Below are 18,047 nucleotides of genomic sequence, written 5' to 3' on the forward strand. Positions count from 1 at the left end.
TTGCTGGAGACGTGCGTCTCATCTTGCTTGTGTAATTTGGGCCACGTGCAGATTTGTATCTTCGTGGGCTGGACTTGAACTTTGCACATTTGGGCCTTATTTGCACCTCCTTTTCACTTCAGCACCCATTTTTCATCTTTTAGGCACAAATAGTAGTCATTTTAGCTCCTTTTCACAAATTGTCTCAATAAGAGAGTAAAACCTGAAACAAAGCAAATACTCGCATAATATCATAATAAAACAATATAATAAACGGAAAAATGCTATAAATATCTACGGATTTCAAGCTAAATATACGATATAAAATCGTGTTATCAGAGAACTTCAAATTTGGCTTTCAGGTACAAATGATGATAACCTTTGTGTCAATCAGGCTTTGAACCTTGTCTCGGAATGGCTGACGATCATCAATCGAATGGTCAAGTGCCCCAGAGTGGAAAACAAACCAAACGTTCATATCTGAACTGCAAATTACTCCTAGAGGAAGATACCGACGAAGCCACACAGGAGTGGTAAGCATCCAAATTCAAGGATAGTAAGAATAAAATAGTAAGAAGATGAGAAGGTTGTCCTTTGGAAACTTTGGTTGCACCTTCGCATGAAGAGCTTTGACTTTTCATCTTTGGACGTCCTTCTATAAGAATCAAGCTCACCATATCCAGTGGGTCATAACCTCTGATTCGGGGTATGGTACTTTTGAGTTTAAAGGCATACGGCTAAAGGAAAATAAATCCTCTTGCCCCTTATTAGGAATTTGACTATTGATGATGGCACCTGGAATTGCACGCCCTAAATACTTAATGATCCTTGAAAAAGGTTAGTTAGGTGATGGGGAAGAGTAAGTCCTACAAAGAGTTCAACTTTTTAGCGTACACACAAATCCTGCAAGGAATTCAAGCTGTTAGCGTACATACAAATCCTGCAAGGAAACCAAACGGCTAGGGTATAAACAAATCCTGCGAGGAAACCAAATGTTTAGGGAATACACAAATCCTGCAAGGAAACCAAACGGTTAGATAATGAATACAAACAAATCACATAAGTAGCCTTAGGTTTAAAGGCTTGCATGAAGTCCATATGTAAGTACCCTCCCCACTGAAGTTTAGTTGGCTCAACCTATACTAAATAAAGATCGGGTTTTAGGGAGCTCATATCATTGACCTTTCTCGAAGGCACTATTTCAGTTCATTAATCGAATCACCGACCGAAAACGTCCTGAAAGTCCAGTCCATATGAGTGTAGCTTCGAGTATCAACCAACTTCAGTCGGAACCAAAGCCAGCCACCTCGCTACGTCCTATTGGCAAAAGTCAAGTTCAACTAAGGTTCTAAGGGCGAATTAGTGCTTAATGACACCACGCGGCAGCCAAATGTTTCCCCAGGCCAGATCCCAAGGAACATCAGGACAAACCAAAGTGTCACACTAACGATGGCTACCATATCAACCATAGTGGTATACGCCGTACAGTCTCCTTGGTCTCATGCCATATACCTAAGGTACACTAGATCCGGGTGTAGGATCTTTCACACAGAAATAATTCCAAACAATACCCTTTAAAATAAAGCAAACAAAACAATCAATTGAAAACATTTAAAATGAACTAAGCCCTAAGGTAAACCCCTCTTAAAAAATATCCCCAGCAGAGTCGCCAATTCTGTCACTCGGTGGGAGAACTGACTTTATTATTTCGCAAACAATGTTGCTGTGAGCAAGAGTCGCCACCGACTTTTATTTTGTCCAATTTCAGGAAAGGTAAAAAGAAAAGAAAAAGACCTTTTTTTTAGAAGAAACGGGCTCGGGGGGTAAGTTATGAAAAGGGAAGGTGTAAGCACCCTTTTCATCCACATTTCTCTGTGGGCTCTTAGTTTTTTTAGCTCATGTTTGTTTATTGTTTGTTTGGAAAAGATATTTTTGAAGAGAAAGGGGCTTTAGCTTAAAACCGTAGCCTTTGTTTTTGAAAGAGGTGTGAAAAACAATTTTTTTTATTTTGAGCAAGCAAACTAGGAGCACTACCCGATACTTTGTCTTTTCTATGCTTTTTAAATTTCCTAGGACTAACCATACCATTTATGGATAGGTAGTTCCTTTTTATTGGACGTACGGGACAATCGGAGGGTCATCGGAGGTCGTTGAAGGCAACTAGTAGAGGTACCTTTAGCAAATTCGAAGGGACAATCATCGTTTCGTAGGCAACATCGAGGGTCATCGAGGGACTTATGATCTTTGCGATGATTTTTAATCGTTGGGACTTTTGCTAATGGGTACCTCTATATTCGAGGGACACGACCATTATTCGTAAGGCAACCAAGAGGGGCGTACCCTAGAGGTGAGTGTGTGCAGCAATCACGTGTGTTAGATTCGATTATTTTATCTTGCAGTTATCGTTAGCTACGTTCAGTTTAAAATCTTTCCATACAATCCCTAATTACTAACAGTTGAATATGTGCGGAAAGTTAACGTGCGGAATGTAAAGGTTCCTACGCTATTACATACTTTGGGGAGGGGATTATAATAAAAATCTGGCGGGAATGTGGAAAGTAAAGCCCTAATTAACTATTACAAATAAAACATTAACGCAAAAAAAAAAATACAACATTAACAAGTTAAATATCCTCGGGGAGTAGTCCAATTGCTCAAAGATGATGATACCTCGCATAAACAAGAAGATAGTAAAAAAAAAATGGAATGATGAAGAAAAAATATGAACAAAAAATTGATTAAAAGAAAAATTAAAAAAAAAGAAAGAAATAAAATCTAATTAAATTTTAACACAATTTTTGTATTTTTGATGTTAAAAACAAATTTCTAAAGGAAACTATATAAAACCAAATAATCAAATAATAAAAACAGTAAAAATAAAAGGGGATGTACTAGGTAGTGGGCGCTGGGCCCAATAGCCAAAGGCCCACGAATGTCTCCAAAGAATTTAGTCAAGCAAAAGGGGTGTAGCGCTGAAGCAAGGGTGTATTGAGAAGGAAGTTCGGTGGGCTTTTCACAACAAATACAACCCAGCCCATGTAATTAAAAAAATTAAAGAAAAAAGAATCCCAGTGAATTAGCCCAGAATCATTTTCGGCCAACCCTCCCATCTTCTTCCTAATTTCCTCTGCTCCTCTCTTACTTGCCCTTTCATTTCTCTGTCTCAAATCTTCAGAGAAAAAAAAGCATTTAAAACTCTCTCAAAACTCTCTAGTCTCTCTCGGTTCTCACTCATCTCCCTGCCAAACCTATCTTTATCCCTTGATGAAAACAACAACAATAGAAATTCAAATCTCTTGCATCAATCCAATACATTTCAACAACCCAATTCATAAATCAAAATGAACTCGAAAACAAAAGAATGATTCATAGCCAAGGTGGTGGCTGAAGGCGTTCGGACTTGGAGTGGCATACGGATAACACCGTCACGGTACTGCTGGGAGCACGTCGGCGCTAATGTGGTTAAGTGTCTTCGCGAGTCTTGCGGCTCAGATTGGAAGTGCGTGAATAAGTTCGGTGATGAACGGGACTGAGGGCTGCCTTTAAGACAGAATTCCTCATCGTCGAGGAGAAGCTCATCGGATTGGGAACCGCAGCTTCGTCAGTGTCTGTGCACCGTGACTCCATGCTTGTTGTTGCTGAAAGAAAGAAGAAATTAGATAAATATTGTGATGGCTGTAACAAGTTGATGAATGTTTATTTTAAATGTTTTTTGAATATGATGTTGCTGGTTTTTGTGTTAGGAAAATCGGGAATGCTTAGACAGATCTTGAAGGCTTGAAGTAGTAAAGATGAAGGATATGGTGATGCCGCTGAATCTGAACTCGTCGGAGCGTTGTGCTGAGGTAATGTTCGTTGCTTCCGCTTTGTGATGCTCGTCGTGATTGAGATATGCTTGTGCGTTGGAACTGGTGGTGTGTTGTGAATGCGGAACTGAATTGTTGTTGCAGATTTGGAGCTTGCGTTTGGTGTTGTTTGAATCGATATCGCGTAGGTGTTGATGACAGTGGGGTTCGTCGGCGAGATTCGCGTGCATTCTTGCTCCTTTCAATTCTTCTTTCAACCTATGATATAAGACATAACAAAAATAATGAAAGAGGAGAAATGTTAGTGTTCATTTGATTTGTTGTTGTTTGGCATGAAAAATATGCAGGGGCTGATTTTGGTTTCAGTTTTTGAAAGTGAATTTTGTGAGTTGTAAAGGTTGTGATGAAGATAATGATGTTTATGTATAAGATTTTGGTTAGTTCGTAAAAAACAAAAAAATTGAAGATGATTGAATATTTGTTATTGTGTAGTGATTGGATGAAAATTTGTACAGGTTTATGACTCAGGGCCATGGTTTTGAGATGGTACATATAGTGTATATTTGATATTGGAATAAAGATGGTCAGTGAGATACATATTTACATGTAAAAGTTGAGAGAGTAAAAAGCTAGTAAAAATATAATTGAAGATTGCTATACAGGAATTTGTTTCATAAAATTATGGATTTAAATTGCTATAAAAATTGAAGGTTAACAATATATTAATAAACAGTCGGTAACTATTAGTAATCTAAACTGTTAGACAACAAAATATAGTGATTAAAGTTAAAGAACCATCAGATAATCATCATATGGCTAAAAGAATAAACAAATTAAAAGGAAAATAAGTGAGGGGTCTCATATGAAAATCATCGGCCAAAATTGTTATAAAAAAGCGTAGAATTTTAGAAAAAGTTTTGAAAAGATGGGAGCAAGCAGGAATTGAACTCATGACCTTTTGGTTACGGACCTTTCATTCTTACCAATCATGCTATGTTATTTATTTGAAATAAAAAGCCAATTGAAAGTGTATGAAGCATAGGCCAGCAGTTTCTATTTATTAAAATATAAGCAATTTAAGAGTAAACTACTATATTTTAAAATAGACTTTAAATCGAATATTTATAGAATTCAGGATGTCAATGTGAATGAATCCAAGATTTTATAAAAATCCAATTTTGAAAATAATTTCGAATTTTTCTTTTAAAAGTGTGGGCAAATTTTGGGGTATGACAGTGCCTAAATATTGTGGCTCAAACAACAACTACTAGACTTCAATGTCAAGCTCGACCATATTCCTATGTGATAACATGAGTGCTATAAACCTAACCAAAAACCCAGTATTAAATTCTCGCATTAAACAATTGAGATTAGGCACCATTTCCTTAGGGGTCATGTAGAGAAAGGTGGCGTTATATTCGAGCATGTTGAAAGTAAAAATCAACTTGCCGACATTTTTACAAAACCCTTAGCTATCGAGCCTTTCTTCTTTATTTGAAGGGAACTTGGTGTTCTTGATATTTCGGATAGGATGCAATTATTATAGTTGCATTGCTCTTATTTATATCTATGCTCTCATGAAATTGCTATAGTTATGTATTAGAGTGGTGTGAGGGCAAAGTCTCATCTCCCATCACAAAGGTAATATCGTTTCAACTCAAAGTTTCTCTCTTGACTCTTAAATATGGTAAACTTGAAATATGTCTACTTCATTTCTTGTAATACTTTCTCTCTTTATATCTTTTGATGTGTGATACTTGCTTAAGCTTTAATATATGTTGCATCATGCATTTAATTTCACAAACATTGGCAAAATTGGAAAATAAGAAAACATAGGCCGACCTACACATTCCACGGGTCGACTCATACTGATAAATGTTTTTCAAAATTTGAGGTCTATGCGTCGACGCAAAACCTGTATAAGTCGACACATCGTGCAAAATTTTCCATTTTTTTTAAATTCTGATACAAATGGATGGGTATCCAAAGTCTCATCTCATTTCTCTCCTCTCCACATGAAAATTTCTCCCCAGACCCTCAAAACCCTAAAAACCATTCTCTCCCAAGGCAAGTCAAACCTTCATCCATGGCTTCTACAAGACCAACCTAGAGAAGGTTATTGAAAGAAAACTCCTCCGCTCAACAAAATGAATCGGTAACTCCTATATCTCTTCTCTCTAATGATTTAGTTGAGTCATATTCAGTAGATTTTAGTAAGATGGGGGTTGTCAAGCAATTTGTAGTTTATAACCAAACCTTAGGAAGATTGCACTTACCGGAAGTTGTAGATCTCTTAAGGTTTCAAAATTTGGAAGTGTTTTTGGAAATTGATAATGATTACAATAAGGATTTGGTGAAAATGTTCTACAATGGGTTACAAGGCACTTTTGAGGGTACCTCCTTTAGGTACAATATGGGTAATCAAGTGTATTTTGCCAATTCTGAAATTTGGAAGGATGCTGGACTGTTTCCCCCAAGTCCAGTGGCGGTCAAGACAACCGACACCCGACATGTTGCTGAATATAACTATAGGGTGTCTTTGAACTCAAAATGTTGTTAGTAGCAATTTCTTTCCAAAATCAGTCACAACGGGAGTCCTAAAGCCACTTGATCGTATCCTACAATGGATTGTCTCTCGCATTATTCGTCCCAAAAAGGATGGATATTCACGTGTTGATCAGTCTGAAGTGCTCTTGGTATGGGTCATCAAAAATAGAATAAGGATAGACTGGCCTTACTACATTGTGAAGCGTATGTTTGATTTGAAAGAATCTGGTAGAGGAACGGCACTAAGCTATGCTTCTTTTATTCAATTGGTGCTCAACAAAGAAAATATTGGTGTTCAAAATCTTCCTTCGATGAAGATTCCTACTGATCAAGAGTTCACCCAAAAAACTCTTACTATGATGGGTCATTTTTGGGATAAAAATCAGAATCAGTATACTTTTGTTGTGAGAAGCAACAATGCGAGCTTGCAAAGGGATAACAGTAATGAGGAAAATGAAATGGAAGATGTAGAAGGTGAGAATGATGAGTCAATGGGTGAAGAAGAAGGTGAAGACCAAGGAGGAGACAATGCTCACCTTGTGAACATGCTTGAAGCTATGCGGATCCCACAAGTTGAGAACTCAACTATTATGAATGAGCGTCTCTCCACCTTATCCAACTGGGTTGCGGAACAAAGTGAACAATTTACTTCCTACTCCACCCTTCAAGAACAACGCTATAACACGCTGTATGGAATGATGGAGTCTCAAGCCAACAACTTCAACACCTTCACCAAAAACATCATGCAACACTATCCCTTTCACCAACCTCCAATTCCACCACCATAAGAAGGAGATGAGAATGAGCAAGAATAGAGCTATTTCCATAATTTTGTATCTTGCATCATTTGTGAACCTTTTATTGCTTGTTGCTATTTAATGTTGTGTATCTTTGCTTCTGATTACTTACTTTGTGTTGGTTGTAAGATTGAACAACGAGTGTATGCTCAAACTTTGGATGTTTTATTTATGTTATTTCCGCATCTTTAATCATTCCATAACATCTCTTTATGTGATTGCTTGTTAGAGTAATTGAATGCTAAGTTGATAATGACGTAATCGAAAATGACCTTATATGATATTTGTTATAACATATGGCTTGATCTCTTTTTGATGTTGTCAAAGGGGGAGAAGCTATTGGAAGCTAAAGAATGGAAGCTAAGGAAAGAACATGCAAAACCGTTGAGAGAGTGCACCAAGATAGGGGGAGTGTTTATCTCCATGTCATTTCTTTCTGTTTGCTCATTTAAAATGTGAAAGAGGGTGCACCAAGATAGGGGGAGAATTCTCTCTATGTCATTGCGTTTGGCTCGTTCCGCTTATGGACCTATGATTTACGAGTCATGCTTTGAGACAAGTTTTGCCATCATCAAAAAGGGGGACTATGTGAGGGCAAGGAAGAGTTTTAGTGATGTTAAAACGTGCACTTCGAGTTTGGAACTAACCCTGATCGACAATACAAAGACGGAAGCATGAAGAATCTCAAAATTGGCATTTTTGGTTGTTTGTGATGTATAGGTTGACCTACACAGGGTTCAGGTCGACTCATAAGTCCAAGACATGGCAATTTTGGAAGTTGGAATTGTTCAGGTTGACCTATAGCTTCTTCAGGTCGATGCATGGAACTTTGAGTGAGCCACGAGTTTGCTCAGGTCGACTCATCCTGAAATTCATGTTGGGGTAGCACGCATTGACGCATGGCCCTATTTAGGTCGATGCATGGAACATTAATGAAGGATAGAAAAACACTTAGAAAGGGGGGGTTTGAATAAGTGTAGCTTTAAAAACTTGACAGATAAAAATAAATTGCACAGTTATTTTTATCCTGGTTCGTTGTTAACTAAACTACTCCAGTCCACCCCCGCAGAGATGATTTACCTCAACTGAGGATTTAATCCACTAATCGCACGGATTACAATGGTTCTCCACTTAGTCAGCAACTAAGTCTTCCAGAGTCTTCTGATCACACACTGATCACTCCAGGAACAACTGCTTAGATACCCTCTAAGACTTTTCTAGAGTCTACTGATCCACACGATCACTCTAGTTACAACCTGCTTAGATAACCTCTAAGACTTCCTAGAGTATTCTGATCCACACGATCACTCTAGTTCCTTACAACTTAATGTAATCAATTCTAAGAGTTTACAAATGCTTCTTAAAAGCGATAATCACAAACTGTGATATTTCTCTTAACGTTTAAGCTTAATCTCACTAATATATTACAAAAGCAATGTAGTGAGCTTTGATGAAGATGAAGATTCTGAGTTTAGATTTGAACAGAGTTTCAGCAAGTTTGATATGAGTTGTTTTGGTGCAGAATCGTTAACCTTGCTTCTCATCAGAACTTCATATTTATAGGCGTTGGAGAAGATGACCGTTGAATGCATTTAATGCTTTGCGTGTTCCGTACAGCATCGCATTTAATGTTATACGCTTTTGTCAACTACCTCGAGCCTTGTTCACGCTGTGTCTACTGACGTAGCCTAGAATAGCTTTTAACGTTCCTTTTGTCAGTCAGCGTAGCTTGCCACTTGTACTTCCTTCTGATCTGATGTTTGTGAATACAACGTTTGAATATCATCAGAGTCAAACAGCTTGGTGCATAGCATCTTCTGATCTTCTGACCTTGAAGTGCTTCTGAGCGTGATACCATTAGAACTTCAGTGCTTCTGTTCTCTTGTTCTTCTGATGCTTCCATAGACCCATGTTCTGATTCTGCTTCGACCATCTTCTGATGTCTTGCCAGACCATGTTCTGATGTTGCATGCTGAACCCTTTGAGACAAAGCTTCTGAGCGCTGAATTATGCGTACTCTTTATATATTTCCTGAAAGGGAAATTGCAATGGATTAGAGTACCATATTATCTTAAGCAAAATTCATATTATTGTTATCATCAAAACTAAGATAATTGATCAGAACAAATCTTGTTCTAACAATCTCCCCCTTTTTGATGATGACAAAAACATATATAAATGATATGAATTTGCGATCAGAAAGAACAGACGGCAAAAGACAAATTACACAGCTATAGCATAAGCATATGAATATGTCTCCCCCTGAGATTAACAATCTCCCCCTGAGATAAATAATCTCCCCCTGAAATAAATACTCGAAGAACTTTAATAAAAGACTTCCCTGATTATTTCGGTAGAGACGATCATATAAGCTTCTTGTCTTCAGAGAATTCCTAGCTTCTGACTTCTGCTTCCATTGGACAGCTTCAGAACTAGAATTTCCTTAGATCCCTAGAACACTCACAACTTCTGATTCCTGCTTCCATCTAGGACAGCTTCAGAACTTGAATTTCTTTGATCTTCTGAACATTCACAGCTTCTGACTTCTGCTTCCATCTAGGACAGCTTCAGAACTTGAATTTCTTTGATCTTCTGAACATTCACAGCTTCTGATTTCTGCTTCCATTTAGGACAGCTTCAGAACTTGAGTTTTCTGGATCTTTAGAACATTCGCAGCTTCTGATTTCTGCTTCCCTCGGATAGCTTCAGAGCTTTGAATTTCTACCAACATCACTTCATGCTAGATTTGTATCAGAACATTGTTGAATGTACCAGAGCATCATCAGAGCATCTCTACATCCTGAAATGTTACAGAACAAAAACTAAACGACAAAAGTCAGCATGAACGAGTCAGAACATAAAATGTATATTCGAACACATTATATGTATCAGAGCCATATAGGCTAAAATAATGTATCAGAGCAAATAGAATTTTGTCAAAGCAAATAGACAAATATGGATCAAATTCTATTATCAGTGCTTCTGATTCATTCTTCTTTCTTGCTTCTAATCTCTGAAGCTTGACAGCACTCTGCTTTCTTCAGTTTCCATGGTTTTGCTTTGCTTTGAAGATTCTCTTCACTTCTTTATACCTGCAAAACACTTAAACCATATAGAACTTGCAGTTCTTGTTAGTAAATGTGTGGGAGCTTTACCCAGCAACTGATAGATTAATCAAATCATTTATCATTTATCTTCTCCCCCTTTTTGTCATAACATCAAAAAGAATTTTTCAAAAGATTCAGATGATTAAAACGACAAATAAAAATTACTGGAATGTAAAAACAAGGAAACTTTTCATTGATAATCAAAAGATATTACAAAAGATTCCTATGTTTAACAAGATGAGAAACATTCCTAGCAAATACATAAAAAGTCATCCCAAGAGGAAATGACTACAAAAATTAAAAACAGCACCCTAGCAGGACACGCTCGGTGTCAACCCATCAAGAATCCCTGTGGACTCTTGTCTTCCAGACTAGAACCTCCACTGTAGGAGAGATCCAAGTGACCAAAGAGGAAGAGAGGGACAGTTCACAGACAGAGAGCTAATGTTGCAAACGGGGCTTTCCCTCAACATAGAAGTTAAGAATATCATTCTTAACCTCCTCCCATAACTCAAGAAAGTCTTCTGTCTTTGGGTGAAAGTTGATAACAACATCAAAGAAGAGGTCTGACTTGAGAGGTATTAGGAGAGCCATCCCGAGATATGCAGAGATCTGTCGCCTTTGAGTCATAGATCTTCAACAGGCTAAGGGTGAACGCTAGGTTTGAGCTAGGATTTTTAAAAGAAAGAAAAAACTTGTTTGAGCAAGAGACGAAAACGGAAGAGAGAAAGAGAAAAAGAAAAAAAAAAAAACTTGATGAGGAGTGCAAAGAGATAGGGAAAGAGAAGCGTTTGAAGAGTATTTAAAAAAAAATAAAATGAAACGAATGATGAATATCATTTAATGTTACGTGACATGAGGAGAGATAATAAAGACAAATGAGGTGACTAGCACAGTTACCTATGGTCGGTGTCCCTTCAACTGCACGCGCGCTTATCCATGAACAGTAACGACAGGTTTACCATCCCGAGATAAAACGTTACAGCTGTTTTGCTTTAAAAGAGGTTCTGAATCAACTTAGACAATGAAACTTTAGTAATAACCGAATCATAATTTCTAAAAGATTTCAATCAGAACTTCTAAAAAAAAATTCCACATTCATTTCAGAAGATACTCATACATGAGAACTTCTCATCTTCTCATTCTGGGCATAAATCCATACTGATGTTTTTCAGAATGAACTTAAACCTATCTTCAGCCAGGGGTTTTGTAAAGATATCAGCCCATTGATGGTCTGTATCAACAAAGTTTAAAGATATAACACCCTTCTGAACATAGTCCCTTATGAAATGATGTTTAATCTCAATATGTTTAGCTTTTGAATGAAGAATAGGATTCTTAGATAAACATATAGCAGAAGTATTATCACTGAATATAGGAATGTTACTCTCAAATATCTGATAATCTTCGAGCTGACTCTTCATCCAGAGCATCTGTGTACTACAACCAGCAGCAGCGACATATTCTGCTTCTGTTGTTGATAGAGCAATAGTTGCTTGCTTCTTGCTGTACCAGGAGATCAAATGACTTCCAAGAAATTGGCAACTTCCTGAAGTACTTTTTCTTTCAATTCTGTCTCCAGCATAATCAGCATCGCAGAATCCTACTAAGTTGTATTCTTTAGATTTTCTGTAAACTAAGCCAACATTAGTAGTACCTTTCAGATACCTTAGAATTCTCTTAACAGCAGTTAAATGAGATTCTCTAGGATCTGATTGGAATCTAGCACACAAACAAACACTGAACAAAATGTCAGGTCTAGAAGCAGTCAGATATAGAAGAGATCCGATCATACCTCTGTATAACTTCTGATCTACCTTCTTACTTACCTCATCCTTACCTAGGATGCATGTTGGATGCATAGGAGTTTTGGCTTCTTTGCAGTCTAGAAGATTAAACTTCTTCAGAAGTTCCTTCACATACTTGGTTTGGTGAACATACGTTCCTTCTGATGTTTGATTTATTTGTATTCCAAGGAAATACTTGAGTTCTCCCATCATGCTCATTTCAAACTCAGCCTGCATAGACTCAGCAAACTCCTTTCCAAGTGTAGCATTAGATGTTCCAAAGATAATATCATCTACATATATTTGACAAATTAAAATATCCCTTTTAAAGGTTTTACAAAAGAGAGTAGTGTCCACTTTTCCTCTAGTGAAACCATTATCCAGAAGGAAAGAACTTAAGCGTTCATACCAAGCTCTGGGAGCTTGTTTCAATCCATATAACGATTTCTTTAATTTAAAAACATGATTAGGAGACATAGAGTCTTCAAAACCAGGAGGTTGATGGACATAAACTTCTTCATCTATATAACCATTTAAGAAGGCACTCTTAACATCCATTTGATAGAGAGTGATGTTATGTTGAGTGGCAAATGAAATTAATAGACGAATAGATTCTAACCTGGCCACTGGTGCAAAGGTTTCTGTATAGTCAATCCCTTCTTGCTGACTGTAACCCTGAGCCACCAGTCTGGCTTTGTTTCTTACCACTTCACCTTTCTCACTGAGCTTGTTTCTGAAGACCCATTTTGTACCTATTATATTGAATCCATCTGGTCTAGGAACAAGATCCCAAACATCATTCCTTGTAAACTGATTCAATTCTTCTTGCATAGCAATTATCCAGTCTGGATCTTCTAGAGCATGATCAACAGAAGTTGGCTCGATCAAAGATACAAGACCTAATTGACAATCTGCATTGTTCTTAAGGAATGCTCTTGTTCTGATTGGATCATCCTTCTTTCCAAGAATGACATCTTCTGAATGACCAGAGATGAGTCTGGATGATCTTCTGACAGATGGTTCTTCAGATATGCTTAGATTCTCCAGAGAAGCTGATACTTGATCTTCCGATTCTTTGCTTCTGAGAAGCTCTGCTTCTGATGCGTTGCTTCTTGGCTCAACAACTTCTGATATATCAATATCACAATCTGCAAAGTTATCAAACTGCTTTGGTTTTTCAGAACCAAGCTTATCATCAAACCTGATATTGATTGATTCTTCTACAATCAATGTTTCAGTATTGTATACTCTGTAGCCTTTTGAGCGTTCAGAATATCCAAGAAGGAAACATTTTTGTGCTTTGGAATCAAACTTACCAAGATGATCTTTAGTGTTCAGAATAAAGCATACACATCCAAAAGGATGGAAATATGAAATGTTGGGCTTTCTATTCTTCCATAATTCATAGGGAGTCTTATTTAGAATAGGTCTGATAGAGATTCTATTCTGAATATAGCATGCAGTGTTTATTGCTTCTGCCCAGAAATGCTTAGCCATATTGGTTTCATTGATCATGGTTCTGGCCATTTCTTGTAGAGTCCTATTCTTTCGTTCTACAACTCCATTTTGCTGTGGAGTTCTAGGACAAGAGAAATCATGGGCAATACCATTTTCTTTGAAGAATTCTTCAAAGGATCTGTTCTCAAATTCACCACCATGATCACTTCTGACCTTTATGATTTTACACTCTTTTTCAGATTGAATCTGAATGTAGAAATCAAAGAACACTGAATGAGTCTCATCCTTGTGTTTCAAGAATTTTACCCATGTCCAGCGGCTATAATCATCTACGATGACTAATCCATATTTCTTCCCTCTGACAGATGCTGTTTTGACTGGGCCAAACAGATCAATGTGCAAGAGTTCTAATGGCCTTGAGGTAGAAACAACATTCTTGGACTTGAATGCAGGTTTGGAGAACTTGCCCTTCTGACATGCTTCACAAAGAGCATCTGATTTGAATTTCAGATTAGGGAGTCCTCTGACCAGATTCAGTTTGTTAATCTGAGAAATCTTTCTCAAACTAGCATGACCTAATCTTCTGTGCCAGACCCACTGCTCTTCAGAAACAGACATAAGACAAGTCACCTTCTGACTCATAAGATCTTGCAGATCTGTCTTATAAATGTTGTTCTTCCTCTTGCCTGTAAATAGGATTGAGCCATCCTTCTGATTTACAGCCTTGCAAGACTCTTGATTAAAGATTATATCATAACCATTGTCACTCAGTTGACTGATAGATAAGAGGTTATGTGTTAATCCTTCTACAAGAAGAACATTAGAAATGGAAGGAGAGTTACCAGACTTTATAGTTCCAGAGCCAATTATCTTGCCCTTCTGATTTCCTCCAAACTTGACTTCTCCTCCAGACTTAAGCACCAGGTCTTGGAACATAGACCTTCTTCCTGTCATGTGTCGTGAGCATCCAGAGTCCAGGTACCATGACATGTTGTGCTTTGTCCTTTTTGCAGTCAAGGATATCTGCAATAGGAATAATCTTATCCTTAGGTACCCACATCTTTTTGGGTCCTTTCTTGTTAGATTTTCTCAAGTTCTGATTGAACTTGGGTTTAACATTGTAAGCAATAGGAGGAACAGCATGATAATTTTTAATGTGAGTTTCATGATATTTCCTAGGTTGTGTCACATGCTTTTTGGTGTGTGTTATGTGAAAACTTTGAGCATGTGAAGTGTGCCTAATATCATGGGAGTGGCCATACTTGAACTGATCATACAATGGCTTGTATGTGAGTTTCATTTCATCAACAGGTTCAAGTTTGTATGGGGTTTCACCTTCAAAACCAATGCCAACTCTTTTGTTTCCAGACACAGCATATATCATAGAAGCTAGCTGACTTCTGCCAATACTTCTAGATAAGAACTTCCTGAAACTTAAATCATATTCTTTCAGAATATGGTTTAGACTAGGAGTGGATTTTTCTGAATCAGAAGGAGGTCCAACATTATTGGATAATTTTAAAAGTTTTTCTTTTAATTCAGAATTCTCCAACTCAAGCTTCTTTGTTTCAAATTCAAATAGCTTTTTCAGCTTTTTGTATTTGAGACTAATCTGAGACTTGAGTTCCAGAAGTTCAGTTAGACCGGAAACTAACTCATCTCTAGTAAGTTCAGAAAATACCTCTTCAGAATCTGATTCTGATGTAGATTCTGATCCGTCATCTTCTGTCGCCATCAGCGCACAGTTGGCCTGCTCATCTTCTGAATCATCTTCTGACTCATCCCAGGTTGCCATAAGACCTTTCTTCTTATGAAACTTCTTCTTGGGATTTTCCTTCTGAAGATTTGGACATTCATTCTTGAAGTGTCCAGGCTCATTGCATTCATAGCACATGACTTTCTTCTTGTCAAATCTTCTGTCATCAGAGGATTCTCCACGTTCAAATTTCTTTGAACTTCTGAAGCCTCTGAACTTCCTTTGCTTGGTCTTCCAGAGTTGATTTAGCCTTCTGGAGATCAAAGACAGTTCATCTTCTTCTTCAGATTCTGATTCATCAGGATCTTCTTCTCTAGCCTGAAAAGCGTTAGTGCATTTCTTGATATTGGATTTTAATGCAATAGACTTACCTTTCTTTTGAGGCTCATTTGCGTCCAGCTCTATTTCATGACTCCTCAAGGCACTGATAAGCTCTTCCAGAGAAACTTCATTCAGATTCTTTGCAATCTTGAATGCAGTCACCATAGGACCCCATCTTCTGGGTAAGCTTCTGATGATCTTCTTTACGTGATCAGCCTTGGTGTATCCCTTGTCAAGAACTCTCAATCCAGCAGTAAGAGTTTGAAATCTTGAAAACATCTTTTCAATGTCTTCATCATCCTCCATCTTGAAGGCTTCATACTTCTGGATTAAAGCTAGAGCTTTAGTCTCCTTGACTTGAGCATTTCCTTCATGAGTCATTTTCAAGGACTCATATATGTCATAGGCCGTTTCCCTGTTAGATATCTTCTCATACTCAGCATGAGAGATAGCATTCAGCAAAACAGTTCTGCATTTATGATGATTCCTGAAAAGCTTTTTCTGATCATCATTCATTTCTTGCCTTGTCAGCTTTACGCCTCTGGCATTTACTGGATGTTTGTAACCATCCATCAGAAGATCCCATAGATCACCATCTAGACCCAGAAAGTAACTTTCCAGTTTATCTTTCCAGTATTCAAAGTTTTCACCATCAAATACCGGCGGTCTAGTATAACCATTGTTACCGTTGTATTGCTCAGCAGAGCCAGATGTAGATACAGGTGTAGACTTTTCACTTTCATCAACCATCTTTTACTGAAGCGTTTTTCTCTTCCTGAATCTTTTCTAAACACGGTTAAGTGCTTGCACCTTAGAACCGGCGCTCTGATGCCAATTGAAGGATAGAAAAACACTTAGAAAGGGGGGGTTTGAATAAGTGTAGCTTTAAAAACTTGACAGATAAAAATAAATTGCACAGTTATTTTTATCCTGGTTCGTTGTTAACTAAACTACTCCAGTCCACCCCCGCAGAGATGATTTACCTCAACTGAGGATTTAATCCACTAATCGCACGGATTACAATGGTTCTCCACTTAGTCAGCAACTAAGTCTTCCAGAGTCTTCTGATCACACACTGATCACTCCAGGAACAACTGCTTAGATACCCTCTAAGACTTTTCTAGAGTCTACTGATCCACACGATCACTCTAGTTACAACCTGCTTAGATAACCTCTAAGACTTCCTAGAGTATTCTGATCCACACGATCACTCTAGTTCCTTACAACTTAATGTAATCAATTCTAAGAGTTTACAAATGCTTCTTAAAAGCGATAATCACAAACTGTGATATTTCTCTTAACGTTTAAGCTTAATCTCACTAATATATTACAAAAGCAATGTAGTGAGCTTTGATGAAGATGAAGATTCTGAGTTTAGATTTGAACAGAGTTTCAGCAAGTTTGATATGAGTTGTTTTGGTGCAGAATCGTTAACCTTGCTTCTCATCAGAACTTCATATTTATAGGCGTTGGAGAAGATGACCGTTGAATGCATTTAATGCTTTGCGTGTTCCGTACAGCATCGCATTTAATGTTATACGCTTTTGTCAACTACCTCGAGCCTTGTTCACGCTGTGTCTACTGACGTAGCCTAGAATAGCTTTTAACGTTCCTTTTGTCAGTCAGCGTAGCTTGCCACTTGTACTTCCTTCTGATCTGATGTTTGTGAATACAACGTTTGAATATCATCAGAGTCAAACAGCTTGGTGCATAGCATCTTCTGATCTTCTGACCTTGAAGTGCTTCTGAGCGTGATACCATTAGAACTTCAGTGCTTCTGTTCTCTTGTTCTTCTGATGCTTCCATAGACCCATGTTCTGATTCTGCTTCGACCATCTTCTGATGTCTTGCCAGACCATGTTCTGATGTTGCATGCTGAACCCTTTGAGACAAAGCTTCTGAGCGCTGAATTATGCGTACTCTTTATATATTTCCTGAAAGGGAAATTGCAATGGATTAGAGTACCATATTATCTTAAGCAAAATTCATATTATTGTTATCATCAAAACTAAGATAATTGATCAGAACAAATCTTGTTCTAACAATTAAGTGAGTCACGGGTTTGTTCAGGTCGACCCTTAGGTCGACTCATAGCTTGCTCAGGTCGACGCATAGATTTTTCAGGTCGACGCATAGCTTGCCAAGTCCTTTTTGCTGCAGCCACGGGTTTGCTCAGGTCGACCCTCTAATTTGCTCAGGTCTGCCTGTTGCTGTGAAAAGCTATTTTTTGTTGTTTCATTATGGCTTTAGCTTTGGATGACACATAAAAGGTTCATTGTTTATTTCATTTGGTAATAACAAGAAAAGTGAAATAGAGACACAAGGTTCTTATCATCTTCAACCTCTCATTCATCCATTGACAACTAAACATAACAATTTTTGTCAATCAAGGTGAAGAGCGTGTGTTGATAACTTCTGGCGGTATATTGAGTTCTTGTTCGGGTTATGAAATTGTGTGTTTTCTTGAATAAAATCTGAGGGTTTTGTCC

The 18,047-nt window shown here is 37.7% G+C and overlaps 1 long non-coding RNA gene across 1 annotated transcript; it reads left to right on the forward strand.

Moving 5' to 3' along the window:
- The first annotated feature begins 3,086 nt into the window (after positions 1-3,086).
- LOC131640539 (uncharacterized) lies at positions 3,087-4,299 on the forward strand. Its single transcript, XR_009295272.1, has 2 exons — positions 3,087-3,824; positions 3,930-4,299. It is a non-coding gene; the product is annotated as an uncharacterized LOC131640539 (long non-coding RNA).
- The last annotated feature ends 13,748 nt before the right edge of the window (positions 4,300-18,047 follow it).

Source organism: Vicia villosa, unplaced genomic scaffold (assembly GCF_029867415.1).
Source record: "Vicia villosa cultivar HV-30 ecotype Madison, WI unplaced genomic scaffold, Vvil1.0 ctg.003185F_1_1, whole genome shotgun sequence".
NCBI classification, from domain to species: Eukaryota; Viridiplantae; Streptophyta; class Magnoliopsida; order Fabales; family Fabaceae; genus Vicia; species Vicia villosa.